Below are 13,648 nucleotides of genomic sequence, written 5' to 3'. Positions count from 1 at the left end.
AAAGAGTAAGAGAATATGCTGTAGACTTATTTCCACAGTGTGATGTTGAAGAGGAACAATGAAAAATGAAGTAATTCTCAAGTAAAATAGCTTAGTGACTTTAATGTTTCTGTAAGTCTCTTTATGTGGAGAATATAAATAAAATACTATACATATTAAAAGAGTATCATATTATCACCATGGTACATGATAAGAGGTTTTTCTTTTTAGCAAAATCCTAATGGCTTTAATAATAGTTGAGTGATAGCTAAAAAAAAATTGGTAGTTCTCAAAAAATATTGGAAGAAAAATTGGGAAAGCAGATTTAAACATTAATTTCCATATATATTTTACTCAAAATAAATTATGGACAATTTTTAAAATAAATATTGTTTTCAAAATTATCATGTTAAATAAATATAATATTGAAAGATGATAGAATTAATGTTTAGCTGGTTCCAATGAAAGAGCAGTAAGATCAAATCCATGAGCCGAAGGCACCAGTTTACCTGTCTAGACAACTGTGAAGAGAACAAAAGCTAAGTAAGTAAGGCATGAGATCTGTTAGTGATTCCCATGAACCTGGCCAGAAGACATATTTAGATAAGAGAACAAGAGTATATTCCATAAGCATAACTATATTTGTGTGAAGATCACCTATGTTAACATTAAAAAATAATTTGTGTAAGTCAAAGCTATCAGCAAAAAGTTGAGAGAGAAGAATTAAGAGAAAGAATACAGTGACTATTTTGTTTTATTGCATCAGAAATGTCATTGGCTCAGCTGGCCCTGATTTTTTTCTGCAAGTCCCATTCTTTGAGCTTCTCTCACTTCCTCTTACTATTGCTTCAGTTGTTCAGTAATCCGTTTTCCCAACCTCTAGTGATTGCATCTGTCCTCTCCTTCATATTGAAGGCATGAAAACTAGTGTGTGCTAGAGGAATGGTTTGGGTTTGAACTATTCATCCCTTGCAAGATGAATGAGTTGCATAATAACTAGTTTCTCCTAATGATGTTCAATGTTTTTCTTTTTTAAAATAGGAATATAAATACATCTTAAGATATAGAACACCAGAAAATACTGTACTTCTGTCCTAATCATAAGTGGGATGTTACTCCTCCATGCGATTATATTACACAGTTGCTTTCCTTTGCACTATTAGAAACTTTCCTTTCATATAGTCTTTCTCATCACAGGTCACAGCAAAAGAGTGATCTGATTTAATTGAGGCAAAATCCCTTGCAAATTTTAGCAGTTCCATTTTGAGGCTTATGTCAGATTTTACTATATATTTAAGGTGAACAAATGACAGCAATATACAAGTGCCCATACTTAAACTCGCACACTGGTTCTACAGGGGGAGGAAAGGAATGTTTGAAAACATAATAGTATGTCATGAAATACACACATTAACAGGTATAGTACTACATTTATTCTGCCTGAAATGTATTTTTTCTGATACTCTAGCAAATGTCCAATTTCTATGTTCCTTCAAAATTACAAAACATCGGATGATTTTTAAATTGAAGTGGGAGTATATTGTAAGAAAACAATACAAGCGTTTTATTCATTAATTTACTAAATTAGTGTTAAAGTTTTTAAGCAATAAATAAATGTTACTTTTTAAAGTCTACCTTCTAAGTCTAATGAAGCACTTTTAAAAGATCTCAGGATCTACAATCTTCATAAGCATCAGTATTTCATTATTATTTATAAATAAAATAGGCATAACTGGTTATTTTCTTTTTTATGATGAGTTGATATCATAATAAAAAGAATCTCCTCTGATGTTAATTTTGCAAAATTTAACTTATGTTAAGAATGTAGTAGAATAAAAATTAGTCTTGCTTTCTTCTGTTCATTGTTACAAATTCTAGGAACCTTTTAGCACCAATGACTAGGCTGTTCTACCTATTTTGACAACAGTTTATTGGTATAAGAAGGAAAAATGAGGTTTTAGATATTTACAACCAGTAACAGCTTAGCTATCTTGTTAAACTTAAAAATGTGAACATTTTATCTTTAAAATAAAAGTTAAATGCAGCTCCAACATTCCTTAGCTGTTATAAGAGCAATGCTATAATTTTTTTTCAGTTAACAGTTCTGGATACTTTTGTTTATAAGCAAACCATTGTTGCATATTATTTAGAGGCTGCTAAAACATAGTATGTCTTGAAACTCTCAAATATATGAATATTAATATTAAAAATAACAGTGTTTAATTACTCATAATTATTTGTACTTTACTTCTCTGGAATAAAAAAAATTTAAATGTAGAAATTGCAACAAAAAATAATACTGAAGGTATTTTGTTTGATGTTACAGTGAACCTAAATGATTCATAGGGTTCTTGTTTTCAATCAAGGAAAATCATTTATCTTTTTTCTAATTGTTTTCTAAGTAGAGATATATTTGATCACCATTTCCTTTTTGGGGAGGAACTAGAGTGTATTAATCAAAGCCTAGATAAGGTCTATTAAAATAATTTCCCAATACACACCACTTTGGTGAAATATTTATAAATAAGATATAGTCAGTATTTATAGGAAAACCATATTAATAGTATTAAACATATTAACAGTATTTATAGAAAAAACAAATTAATTAGTAATTTATGTCTTTTTGTTTCATGAATGAGAATAAAATATACAATACTGTTGCCACATACAAGCATTCTAGGACAATATTCCAGTTTCTATTTTTTCGAATTTCTTAATTATACACTATGCCAGATAATCATCACAGGTATGGGGTAAGCGTAGCCAAGATGACCAAGTGAATGCTATGCACCTTACAGATGCACAGTGACTATGTATATAAATAGTCTATTGTGTAATGTAGGTAACTTGCTGGTGTTGTGTGGAACGTCACAGTGCTGAGCCTCCTTCGCTGAGACCGAATGTCAGACACTGCCAGCACTCAATGGTCTTTTCTTCAGGGTGCCCTAATCTCCAGTGAACCTTCCAGCTGGACCAGTGACAGAGACACCTATTAGACCTCTCTAATCAGAAACTAGTGTTACTCATTTCCTTTAATGGCAACTTTGTCCTTTAGTAATGAAAGGACTGAAATCACACAAGAATCATTCAATGCATCTAGTCATAAAAGAACATACATTCACCCAGAATGCCATTTGATTTTTCAAACTTTAAAAGAATTTACAACAATAATATTTAGTTTTTGTCTTTTGGGAAATTGTATTATAAATTGAAAGAAAAATAAATATGAAATGACAGTTAGGCATGCTTTACACTTTTTGAGTAATATACAGTATATTATTTGAAATTTTCAATGATTTTATGCCATTACTGTTAGGAAAAATAAGGAAAGCAAACAAAATTATGAGCTTAACAGGACAAACCTGAGAGAGATCACTTTGGTACTGAGATGGGCTCCTTTCCTCTCCTATAAACTATCAGATCTTTTCTATCAGATTCATAACAGGGGGAATTAGGGCAACAGGGTTGTGAGTACCTCCTAAGAATAAGATTCCAGAGAGCACATGGGCAGTAGTGGTCCTGGGGGGGTAAGGTTTAGGGAAGACCAGGGAGTAGTGCTTGCTTTGAACAGCAGGGCTGAGGTCACTGGGTTTGCAGGGCGGACAGCTATGAGAGTTGCTGTTTGGGTTGGGGTGGTTAGAGAGGGCTGCAGTCAGCCTAGGGTGGTGGCGGTTGGATTCGTTCAATTTTTTTTTTGTTGTTGTTGTTACTATGATTCAGAAAGAAAATTTGCTGAATAAAAACTAAAGGCAAGGAAGTTAATAAGGAACATCAAAACATTTATAAACTAATAGAAGCAATACAAAGATAAAAAGTACAAAGATGATATGAAAAATTATGTTGTATGTTTATTCACATACAGTTTATGAAGAACTTTCACCTGTGACCCCATTCATCATGTCAGCTGATTGTTGTGTTATCACCATTTTGTAGGCTAGGAAATCAAGACTTCTAAGTATAGTTCTAAGGCTTCTAAATAAAAGTCTGGAACAATTTCTCAAGTCATTTTCTTTTGCAATTATAAAACAATTATTTCTTAAAAGATCAACTTAAGTATGGAAAACAACAGAGAAAGAGCAGATAGATAGATAGATAGATAGATAGAGAGAGAGAGAGAGAGAGAGAGAGAGAGAGAGAGATACAGAGATCTATGAGTCTATGAGTCCTGGAAAACTTTCACTACATAGCTGAAATGTGTTACCTGTCAGAAGAGCAGAACCTATCTATCTTTTAGTCACTGGCTTATCCTTTCTTCTTGTCCTCCAGATTTTCAGGGAATTGCATCCAAGGGCAAAGGGCTCTGTCTTGGTTACTTCTCTCTTGTTGCTGAGAGAAAAACCTGAAACACAAAATGAAGGAAGGAATGGTTTATTTAGCTCACAGCTTATGGAGATTTCAGTCTATAGTCAGCTGATTCCAAGGCAGGGTGGCACGGCACAGGAGCTACACTTCATGGCAGTAGAAGACAGCAAAGCAATAAAAACAAAATATGGGAGACCAGGCTTATTTCCCCCCTTATATTCTAAGCAAGCTATGCCCTTTCAGTGTGTGTAACACTCACACCAGAGCCTGAGCCCTCTCTTGCAGGGATTGAGGATGTTATAAAGTAAAGTAAGGACCTGGGGCTCTTCTGAAATGCTTGGTTAAATTTCTAACCTTTTCAAATTGACACAGTGAACAAAATCCTAGAGGGTTTATGGCTTGTCCTCAGGATGTAGAGCTGCTAAGTCAATTATTTGACACAATGTATAACAATAACAGGCTCAAAGGGATAAGAGCAGGTTCATAATATTCTTTTATTTTATGGAAAAAATTCAAAATTCCAAGGCAAAATAACCCGAGTATAGCAATAATTTATACTTATATTCAGTACATTACCTTTAAAGTAGCTACACAGAGACAAAAAAGATTCTTTCTTAGAAAGCAACAAGTTAGTTCTCTCTTTCAGGGTATGTGTTGAATTTCACTAAACTCCTTGCTCCACTCAAGTTGACCTTCTTAATACAGGGTTAAAAATTCAGCTGTTTGAATTAATCTCTGGTTTATAACTTTTGTCAACTTTTGTCTTTTGTCAACTGCTTGAATAGGTAGTTAAGAAAGAAAAAAAGACAAGAAAAAAATCGGAATTTGAGAAATAATTAAAGAATGAAATCAGCAAGTAAGATTAAGAATAATAAGAAAAGATGGCAAAAGAAAAGATAAAAAAAGAGAAGAAAATCTACGAATTAATATTCTCTGCATGTTACACTTTAATCTTTGCCTACTACACATTATAAAGTTTCTTATGCTTTTTTTTTTACTAGAGTCACAGTTGAGGAATTTAAAGAAGATTTGTGTGCATTCGAATTAAATTTTGTGCATAGAGTGAGGTGACTTTTGATTTCTAATGCTTATTAAAATATAATTGTCCAGCACCATTACTTGAAAAAATCTTAGTCAACTCTCCCTCAGACAAATGACTTCTATCTAGAACGTGTAAAGAATTAAAAAAGAAATCAGCTCTAAAACTGAAGGACCCAATCAAAAATGGGCATCTGAGATGAATATACACTTCTCACATGAATAAATACCAATGACAAGTAAGAAAAAATGTTCAACATCAATGTTCATTCAGGAAATGAAAATTAAACAACACTGAGATTCCATCTCATCCTAGAAAGAATGACCATCATGAAGAAATCAACTAATAACAAATGCTGGAGGGGCTGTGGGGAAAAAGGAACCCTTCTGCACTGCTGATGGGAATGCAGGCTGGTGCAACCACTGTGGAAATGAGTGTGGAGATTCCTCAAAAAGCTAGGGTTAGGGTTAGGGTTAGAGATCCCATTTGACTCAGCTATCCCACTTCTGTGCGTTTTCCTTGAATAATTGAAAACATTATACCACAGTGACATATGTACACCCATGTTTATAGCAACAATCTGTAATAGCCAAATCTTGGGAACAACCCAAGTGTCCATCAATCAAGGAGTGGATAAAAAAGAAGTGGTATTTTTATACAATGGAGTATTACTCAGCTATAAAGAAAGATTTCATTGAGACTTTTATAAATAAATGGATGTGACTTGAGACCATACTCAAAAGTGAAATAAATCAGACACACATGTGTAAATACCATATTGTCCCTCTAGCATAAGAAACTGAAAAAGTATATATGATCCAAAATGTCCACTAAATACCGTGTAAGCATGACATTGCCCAAAGAGGAAAAGTAATTGGATAGGGAAAAGGATTAGAGAAGGAAGAAAAAAGGAAAACACACAGATTTGTATTTATATACACATAAGATAGTTTAAATGACCATACCACTAACTGCATTAATTATTGGAAGAGTTAATATTCACATGATTAGATCAATGTTACATGTCTATATCTGTTATTCTAAGCAACCCTTTTAAAGGTTAACAATACACAATATTACAAACATGGGCAAATTCCTATCATCTTGTTTTGTAAATCTACACTGTGATTTTACTGGGTTTGTTGTTGCTTGTCTCTTTTGCTTTTTGTTTTTCTTTTCTGGGTCTTTTTTCTCTTAAATAAAAAAGGTAATAAATAATGGAGATGATTCTTATAAATTTTAATAAAATTTTAAAACTTTATTTAATTAAAATTAATAAGCTTTCTACATTGTTTTTATTTTAAATTGAGTTAAGTAGAAATTGTCTTCTACATATTCAAAAGTGTTCCAGATTTAATTACTATTTCTATTTTAATACTTTTGTGCATATAAAAAAAGAAAACCTCTTAAAAGTTTGTTGAGATGGGTTTTATAACTTATTGTATCATCTATCTTGTTAATTGTTTCATGGCAATTTGAGCAGAATGAATTTTCTGCATTTATTGCTTACGGTGTTATCTTAATGTCATTTGAGTCAACTAGATTGATAATGTTAGTTACTTGCTATCTCAATTTCTATTTTTATGAAAATGTCATCTTTTTTCTTCATTGTTAGAATATTTTTCTTGAGCATAAGATGTCCAAATAGAGATTTTTAAAGATACATTCTCATCACTTTATAATAGTTGTTTCATCTTCAGTTCCCTAAATTTTTGATTTTAACAATGTGCATTCTGACATTCTTCTTATTCTCATCCCTTCAGATGTAATAAGTTTGTTCTTGCTGTTTCTGTTTTCTGTTTATCCCTGAATTTCAGAAACCTTATTTGGATGGTGCGTGACATAGTTTCATTTGTGTTTATTCCAATATGTGGATTTGTGATGTTAAGTAATTTAAAACTTTTAATGTCATACTTTCACATATACTTTTTGTCCTCCTTCTAATTTTTCTGTCCTTTTAAAACTCTCCAATTATTCTTGAATTTGCCTGATTTTGTTTCCTATGACCCTGAGCTTTTTGTGCTTCTATTTGCTTTTTGCTTTTATGGGAAAAATTTAGTTATCAGACCTTCAGGTTCACTGTTTTTTTCCTTCTGCAATGTGTAACATTTAAAACTTAAATTTCTCTTTTTTCTATTATTTCTCATTTACAAAGTTCCATAATTTCATCCTTATGCTCATATTTTCCTCTGTAGCCTTAAATTTATGGAGCATTATATTAACTAAATGTCATGTCTGTTAACTATTTCACTTTTACCATTTTTGGTTCTCTGTTTATTGATATTCAGGTTGTTGGCTGCACTTTCTTGCTTGAATAAGCTAGTAATTTTTCATTGACTGTAATTTTATGAGCATTGGATTGTTGAGTGTCATGGTTTATGTGGGTGGCCCCCAGGCCTCATGCATTTCCACTATGCATTTGTGACTGGTTCATTGTCTAGCGATTGGATTGATGGTGTCAGTGCTACACCCACAGAGGGGTGGAGCCAGGATGTAATGTAATGGCAGGAAGAAGGTGTTACTGGCTCTTTGTAGGTTCCTGCTTGCTGTTTGCAGTCTCCATGAACTGTGGCTCTGCCATGCCACCCTGCCTTGGAGCCAGCTGAGTATGGACTGAAACCTCCAAAAACTGTAAGAGATAAACCTTTTCTTTCCCAACTTTGGTAATCAGGAATTTTGTTTCAGTGACATTGAATAATCCTTTATATTATAGTTTCTTAAAGAGTATTGATTATTTTCTTCCTTATGGAAGCTAAATAACTTTGCAGATCAGTTTGACTTCTTCAAGGATTATTTTTAAATTATTTTAACTTGGGTATGAAGAGTTGAATGCTAAGGCTAATTTGGTCCTGGCTTATAGTAATGCCTTTCTGTGTTGCCACTGCATGGCCTGTGTGTTAAAGTCTCCTCTTGGAGACTTTATCTTTGCATAAGGTGGAAACTATCTTTGTCAGTCTGTGATATTTGGGAATTGCACATTTATAAAGCTTTCCTGTGATTTTATGTACTTCTTTTTTTGCTACCTGCTTTTTTCACACTTTTCCAGTCACATGTGCCATTTCTATCTCAGAATCACTGTTCCAAGGGAGCTAGTTTATCCCTTGTGTTGTTAACCATCAATAAGTAGAGAAAATCGGTCAATGCCTCTCCCTTCCTCAGGTCTTCTTGCTTAGCTGCTTTTGTCTTTACCCCACGTCTTCTCCTTTGCCTCTGTGTAGTTACGGGTGAAGTTTATAGCACAAAAGAGACCCACAACATGAAGACATTTTAGGGTGGGAATGTACTTTGTTATACAGTGCTTGCCTCTCTCACATACCAGGCGCTCAATAGACCCCACAATGGGGGTAAAATACAGAACACTTTCTACTTCATTGAGTTTTTAAAACTGAGTCTTTATTCTATATTAATTTCATTTCATTACTTTCTTTTCCAGACTTTTTCATATTTCTCATTATGTCTTGATTCTATTTTTCCTTATATTATTTAATATTTTTCTTAAATATTGTCTCTGCCAACTAATGAATGATGGATTAATTCAAAACAGAAAAAGATGAATCAGCCTGATCCTGCAGGGATTTATCACATCTTCTATTCGTTTCAAGGTTAACAAGTTTGTACTCTGAAACCTTAGGAAATCTATGATACTAAAGTGAGGTATTTTTTTCTTTTTTACAATCCAGTTCAATTTTGATTTGATTATGTGGGCATTCTTGGTACAATCTGAAAACTGATTATTTATACATTTTTCATAATTTAATATTTTCATTGAAACTATGATTTATGCTTTGAGAAACATGAAATTGATGGATATTAAAAGAGACAAGAGATGATTACAGGCTTCTGAACTATCAGTTCACATTAAAGCACAGTTTTTAAGAGTTATTTGACTAAATCTATAACTATGGATAAGAATCCAATTACAGAAAAAACTAATTGTAGCATTACATATATATATATATATATAAAACGTAAAAATTATATATAACTTGTAGAAATTTAAATTTTATATTCTTCATTCAGTAATGGAAAAATACATCTTTACCACAAATTATTTCTGTGAGCATTTTAATGACTATAAGATAGTATACATGCAAATGTTGTGCACAGCATAATCTGTAATTCATTGCACAGCTGAGCTTTTGTCACGATTCAATTCACTCAGGAATAATGAGCCATTATTAATAAGTCATCATGCTGTCTTCTAATGAGAGCAGATTTTATTTTTGTTTTTCATATAAATCTTTCTGATATAAATCCCATGATTATGATGCTCTGCTATGATAATCTAAAACCTCTCATCATTTGTCAGAGTTTCTATTGCTATGTAACAAGCCACACAGAAACTTAGCAGCTTAAAACAATTGCTATTCCATGGCTATGATTCTATATTTTGGAAATGGGGGCAGCACTGAACCAGGGAGGCTCCCTGGTGCTCCATATGCACCTGGGCTCACTCAGGTGGCCAAAAAGTGTGTGGCACCTGGACTGTCTGATCCAAGGGGACCTCAGCCACTGATGAAGCCCTGAGACTTAGGGCCCAGTAAGAATGTAACAGTTGGGTCATGACACATTCTTTCCATGTAAACTTTGAATTTAACCATTAATTCCATCTGCTTGTCCTATGGCACTCTGTAAAGAGATTTTCACCTACACTATGTTTTCTTGCAAATACTTTGATATATTACAATAATTTTCATTTCCTAGATTAGAAAATCAAAATCTAAATATTCTGTGAAAACACACAATATAACAACATTGATTTTATTCAATCTGCAGCAAATAATCTCAGCAGTTATATTTAAAATTTGGTTAAAAATAAACATTTTAAAAGCAAAAGTTTAAAAGCATTGTTATAAAAATTTACAGATACAGAAGAAACTAAAAACCAAAAAATAAAAAAGTGAATTGTTTCACTATTAAGATAAAATTATTATTAAATTATCTATTTATCTATCCATTTATCTATATCTTCAGGTTATTTAAATAAATGTATCTGTGAATCCTCACTTACATGGAAGTATCTGTGCCATTTTATATATGTATATGTCATTTAGGGAATTTGAATACATAATATAAATTCTCACATATTAGAAATTTACAATGTACTTTAAAATCTGTGTAATGCTTCATTCCATAAATAAAGTGAAGTGATTTACTATTTCTATAATAATTAGCATTAGCTTATTTTCTGTCAGTTGGGATAAAACTCCAACATAATTTTTTTCTGTACCAGCAATCAAACTTGAGGTCTGCGCTTGCTGGCAGGTGCTGTGCCATTGAGCTATATCCCTGACCTCCAATATACATTTTTATGCATGTATCACTCTTCACATATCAACTTTGATAAAGTAGTCTCTTTTAAGAGTTCTATTGATATTATTCACATCATTACATCAGTTCAATGATTCAAAACATATGATTCAGTGTTTCTTACCACAGAGTTGTGCAAACATTGTCATAACATAATTTTAGATTATTTATATTACTTCCCTCACCCAAAAGTGTCTGACATGAAATCCTGGACTACTTGCAGTAACTATATCCTCATATAACAACTTATCTTTTTCCTTCTATATATTTGTGTACGCTGAACACTGATGACTGGCTTTTTTCACTTTGAGTAACATTTTAAAAGATCATCCATGCTGTTGAATGTTTCAGTTTGTCATTTACTATTGAAGAAGAATATTTCTTTGAACAGATATATTACATTCACTCATTAATCAGTTGAAGGACACTTTTCTGCTTGGTTTTTGGATGTTGGTGCTATTCTGAACATTTAAGCACTGATTTCATATGATTGTATGTTTTCATATAATTGAGAAATTTTTGGCTCATCAAGTGACTCATAAGTAACATTTTAAGTAGGTGCAAAACATTTTAGAAATTATCATTTTGTATTCCTACTCGTAGATAAATTAATGGACTGGTTTCAAATAACATTGATCTCACATGTAAGCAGTTGAACAGTGGTTACCAGAGGCCAGATAATGTGAGAGATAAAGAGAGGAGATTACAAAATTACATTAAGAGAAATAAATTTCAGTGTTCCATAACAGAGTAGGGTACCTGTTTTTAACAGTCATTTATTTTATACTTCAAAATGGCTGGAAGAGGTGACTTTGAAATTCTCAGAAGCATAAAATAGCAAATAGCATAAAATAGTAAAGTTTTAGACATGTTGATCATCCTGAAATCATCATTATGCATGATATTCATGTGTCATACTGTGCTCCATAAATATATAGTTATTATGCATCTGATATTTTTAAATGAACATTTACAGATATATCCATCTGCCATTTAAAAATTCATTACACTCTTTCAGTCACTGTAGACAGCCTTTATTTATTTATTTTTTGTTGCTATCAGGAATGGAATTCAGGAACTTGGGCCTGCCAGGCAGGTACTTACACCACTGAGCTATATCCTTGGCTCTATTGATTGCCTTTAAAATGAACGGTAATTTGACAGACAAATAGTTTGTCAAAAAGTGTTCATTAGTGAACAAATTGAATCTCTTTAGCGATGTTAAAATTATAAATTCTTTCATAATTTTACTGTTTCATATTATCAAATTTATTATGATGCATTTGCTAGCCTTCATATTTTAGTGCTAAACTTTTAATCCTGTTTTTACATAAGTCGACATATAGTGGTTTATATTTCTATGTTTCGCCCCAGTCTTCTATTTTAACATGGATTTTTTATTTAATTTTTTAGTTCAAGTTTTATTTTGAGATAATGAAATATTTCTTTGGAGTTGTAACATACGAAACAAACACATTCACTATATATGTTTCTCAGTTTTACTCAATGATAATTTCTTTTGAAATGTTAGCACAATATCACAGAGTATTTTCATGTGCACAGAGAGCTATTACTAACAAAATTATTCAAAGTCTCCCTTTACAGCTATGTCCACTTACCTGCTACCACCCCACTGCCTTAAATCCTAGAAATCACTAATCCAGTCTTCAATTTGTGTAATTTTGTAATTTTAACGTCATACAAATGGAATAAAGTGTAATTGATTTTGTTTTGCAGATTTATTCAGATTATTTTGTTTATCAGTAATTGCTTTTGCTTCATTGATAACTAGTATTCTATGGTGTATCAGTCAGGGTTTACTAGAAACAAATATAATACAAGATATACAACTCCATAAGAAATTGCAAGATTGGCTCACAGTTGTCAGCCATAAAGTCGGATGAGGGAGCGCGCAAGGGGTTTCTGCTCCCTAAAAGTTGAAGGGTCAATTCCAAGAGCTGGAGCTTACCGCACTGTAAGTCCGTATCAGGAGGTCACTGGGTCTGTGACAGAACACCGAAGAATCTGCAGTGGAAGGCTGAGAAGTCTAGGAAGAAAGCTAAAGAGTGCAGGATAAAAGCTGAAGACTCCCAGGCAGAAGCTGAACAGTCTGTGCCAGAAGCCAGGAGACAAAGTCCAAGCTGAAGGCAAAGACAGGAGCTCCTCCAAAGTAGCAGCGATCAGTCCTTCCTCACTCACTTCCCTTTAATTGCATGCTGGCTGCTCCCCTGGGGCGGGCGCAGCCCTCCTGCCCTCCTCTTGCACAGGCTGAAGATGCTACAAAACAGGGACCCTGGACCCCTGCTGAATCGCTTAAAGTTCTGACCACCTCAAATTGACACAATGAACAATATTCCCTATACCCCAGGATGGAGAACTGCTGAGTCACTTAGTTAAGCTTCTAGACTTCTCAAGTTGACACAATGTATAAACCATAACAGATGTTATGCTTCATAATTTTCTTAATGATTATAAATTTTGAAATATAACTGCGTTGTGTCTTTTTTTTTTTGTTTTTGTTTTTTTTTTGGTCTTTTTGTGTGTTTTTATCTGTAACAGGGATCCAACTCACGACTGCCTGCTTGCAAGGCAGGCGCTTATGCCGCTGAGCTAAACCCCCAGCCCCAGTTGTGTCTACTTTTGCTTATTATAATTAAATCTATTATCAATATGCACGTACAGGTTTAATTTTTCATTTTTGTGAGACAAATGCCTAGAACTGCAATTGCTGAATGGTATAGTTCTTTCACTCTTAGTGTTAAGAAACTATTAAGCCTCTTTCCAAAGTTCATCCACGTTACTGAATGTTTCAGTTCTTTGTTTATCTGAAGAGTAACTTGCCATTGAAAGGATGTATCACTTTACTAGTTGATCAATTGAGGGACTTTTTCCTCCCGCTTGTTGGACGTTGATGATATTATTAAGGTTTTACATTTCCATCAACTATGTGGGGATGATTTGCATCCTTGTTCCATGCAGTCCTCTTGCTCTTTTATGTACTAGTTATTCTCATAGGTA

This window comes from Cavia porcellus, unplaced genomic scaffold, assembly GCF_034190915.1.
Source record: "Cavia porcellus strain 051 isolate PalLab524CR breed Dunkin Hartley unplaced genomic scaffold, mCavPor4.1 scaffold_30, whole genome shotgun sequence".
NCBI classification, from domain to species: domain Eukaryota; kingdom Metazoa; phylum Chordata; class Mammalia; order Rodentia; family Caviidae; genus Cavia; species Cavia porcellus.
Note: the sequence above shows the minus strand (reverse complement) of the source record.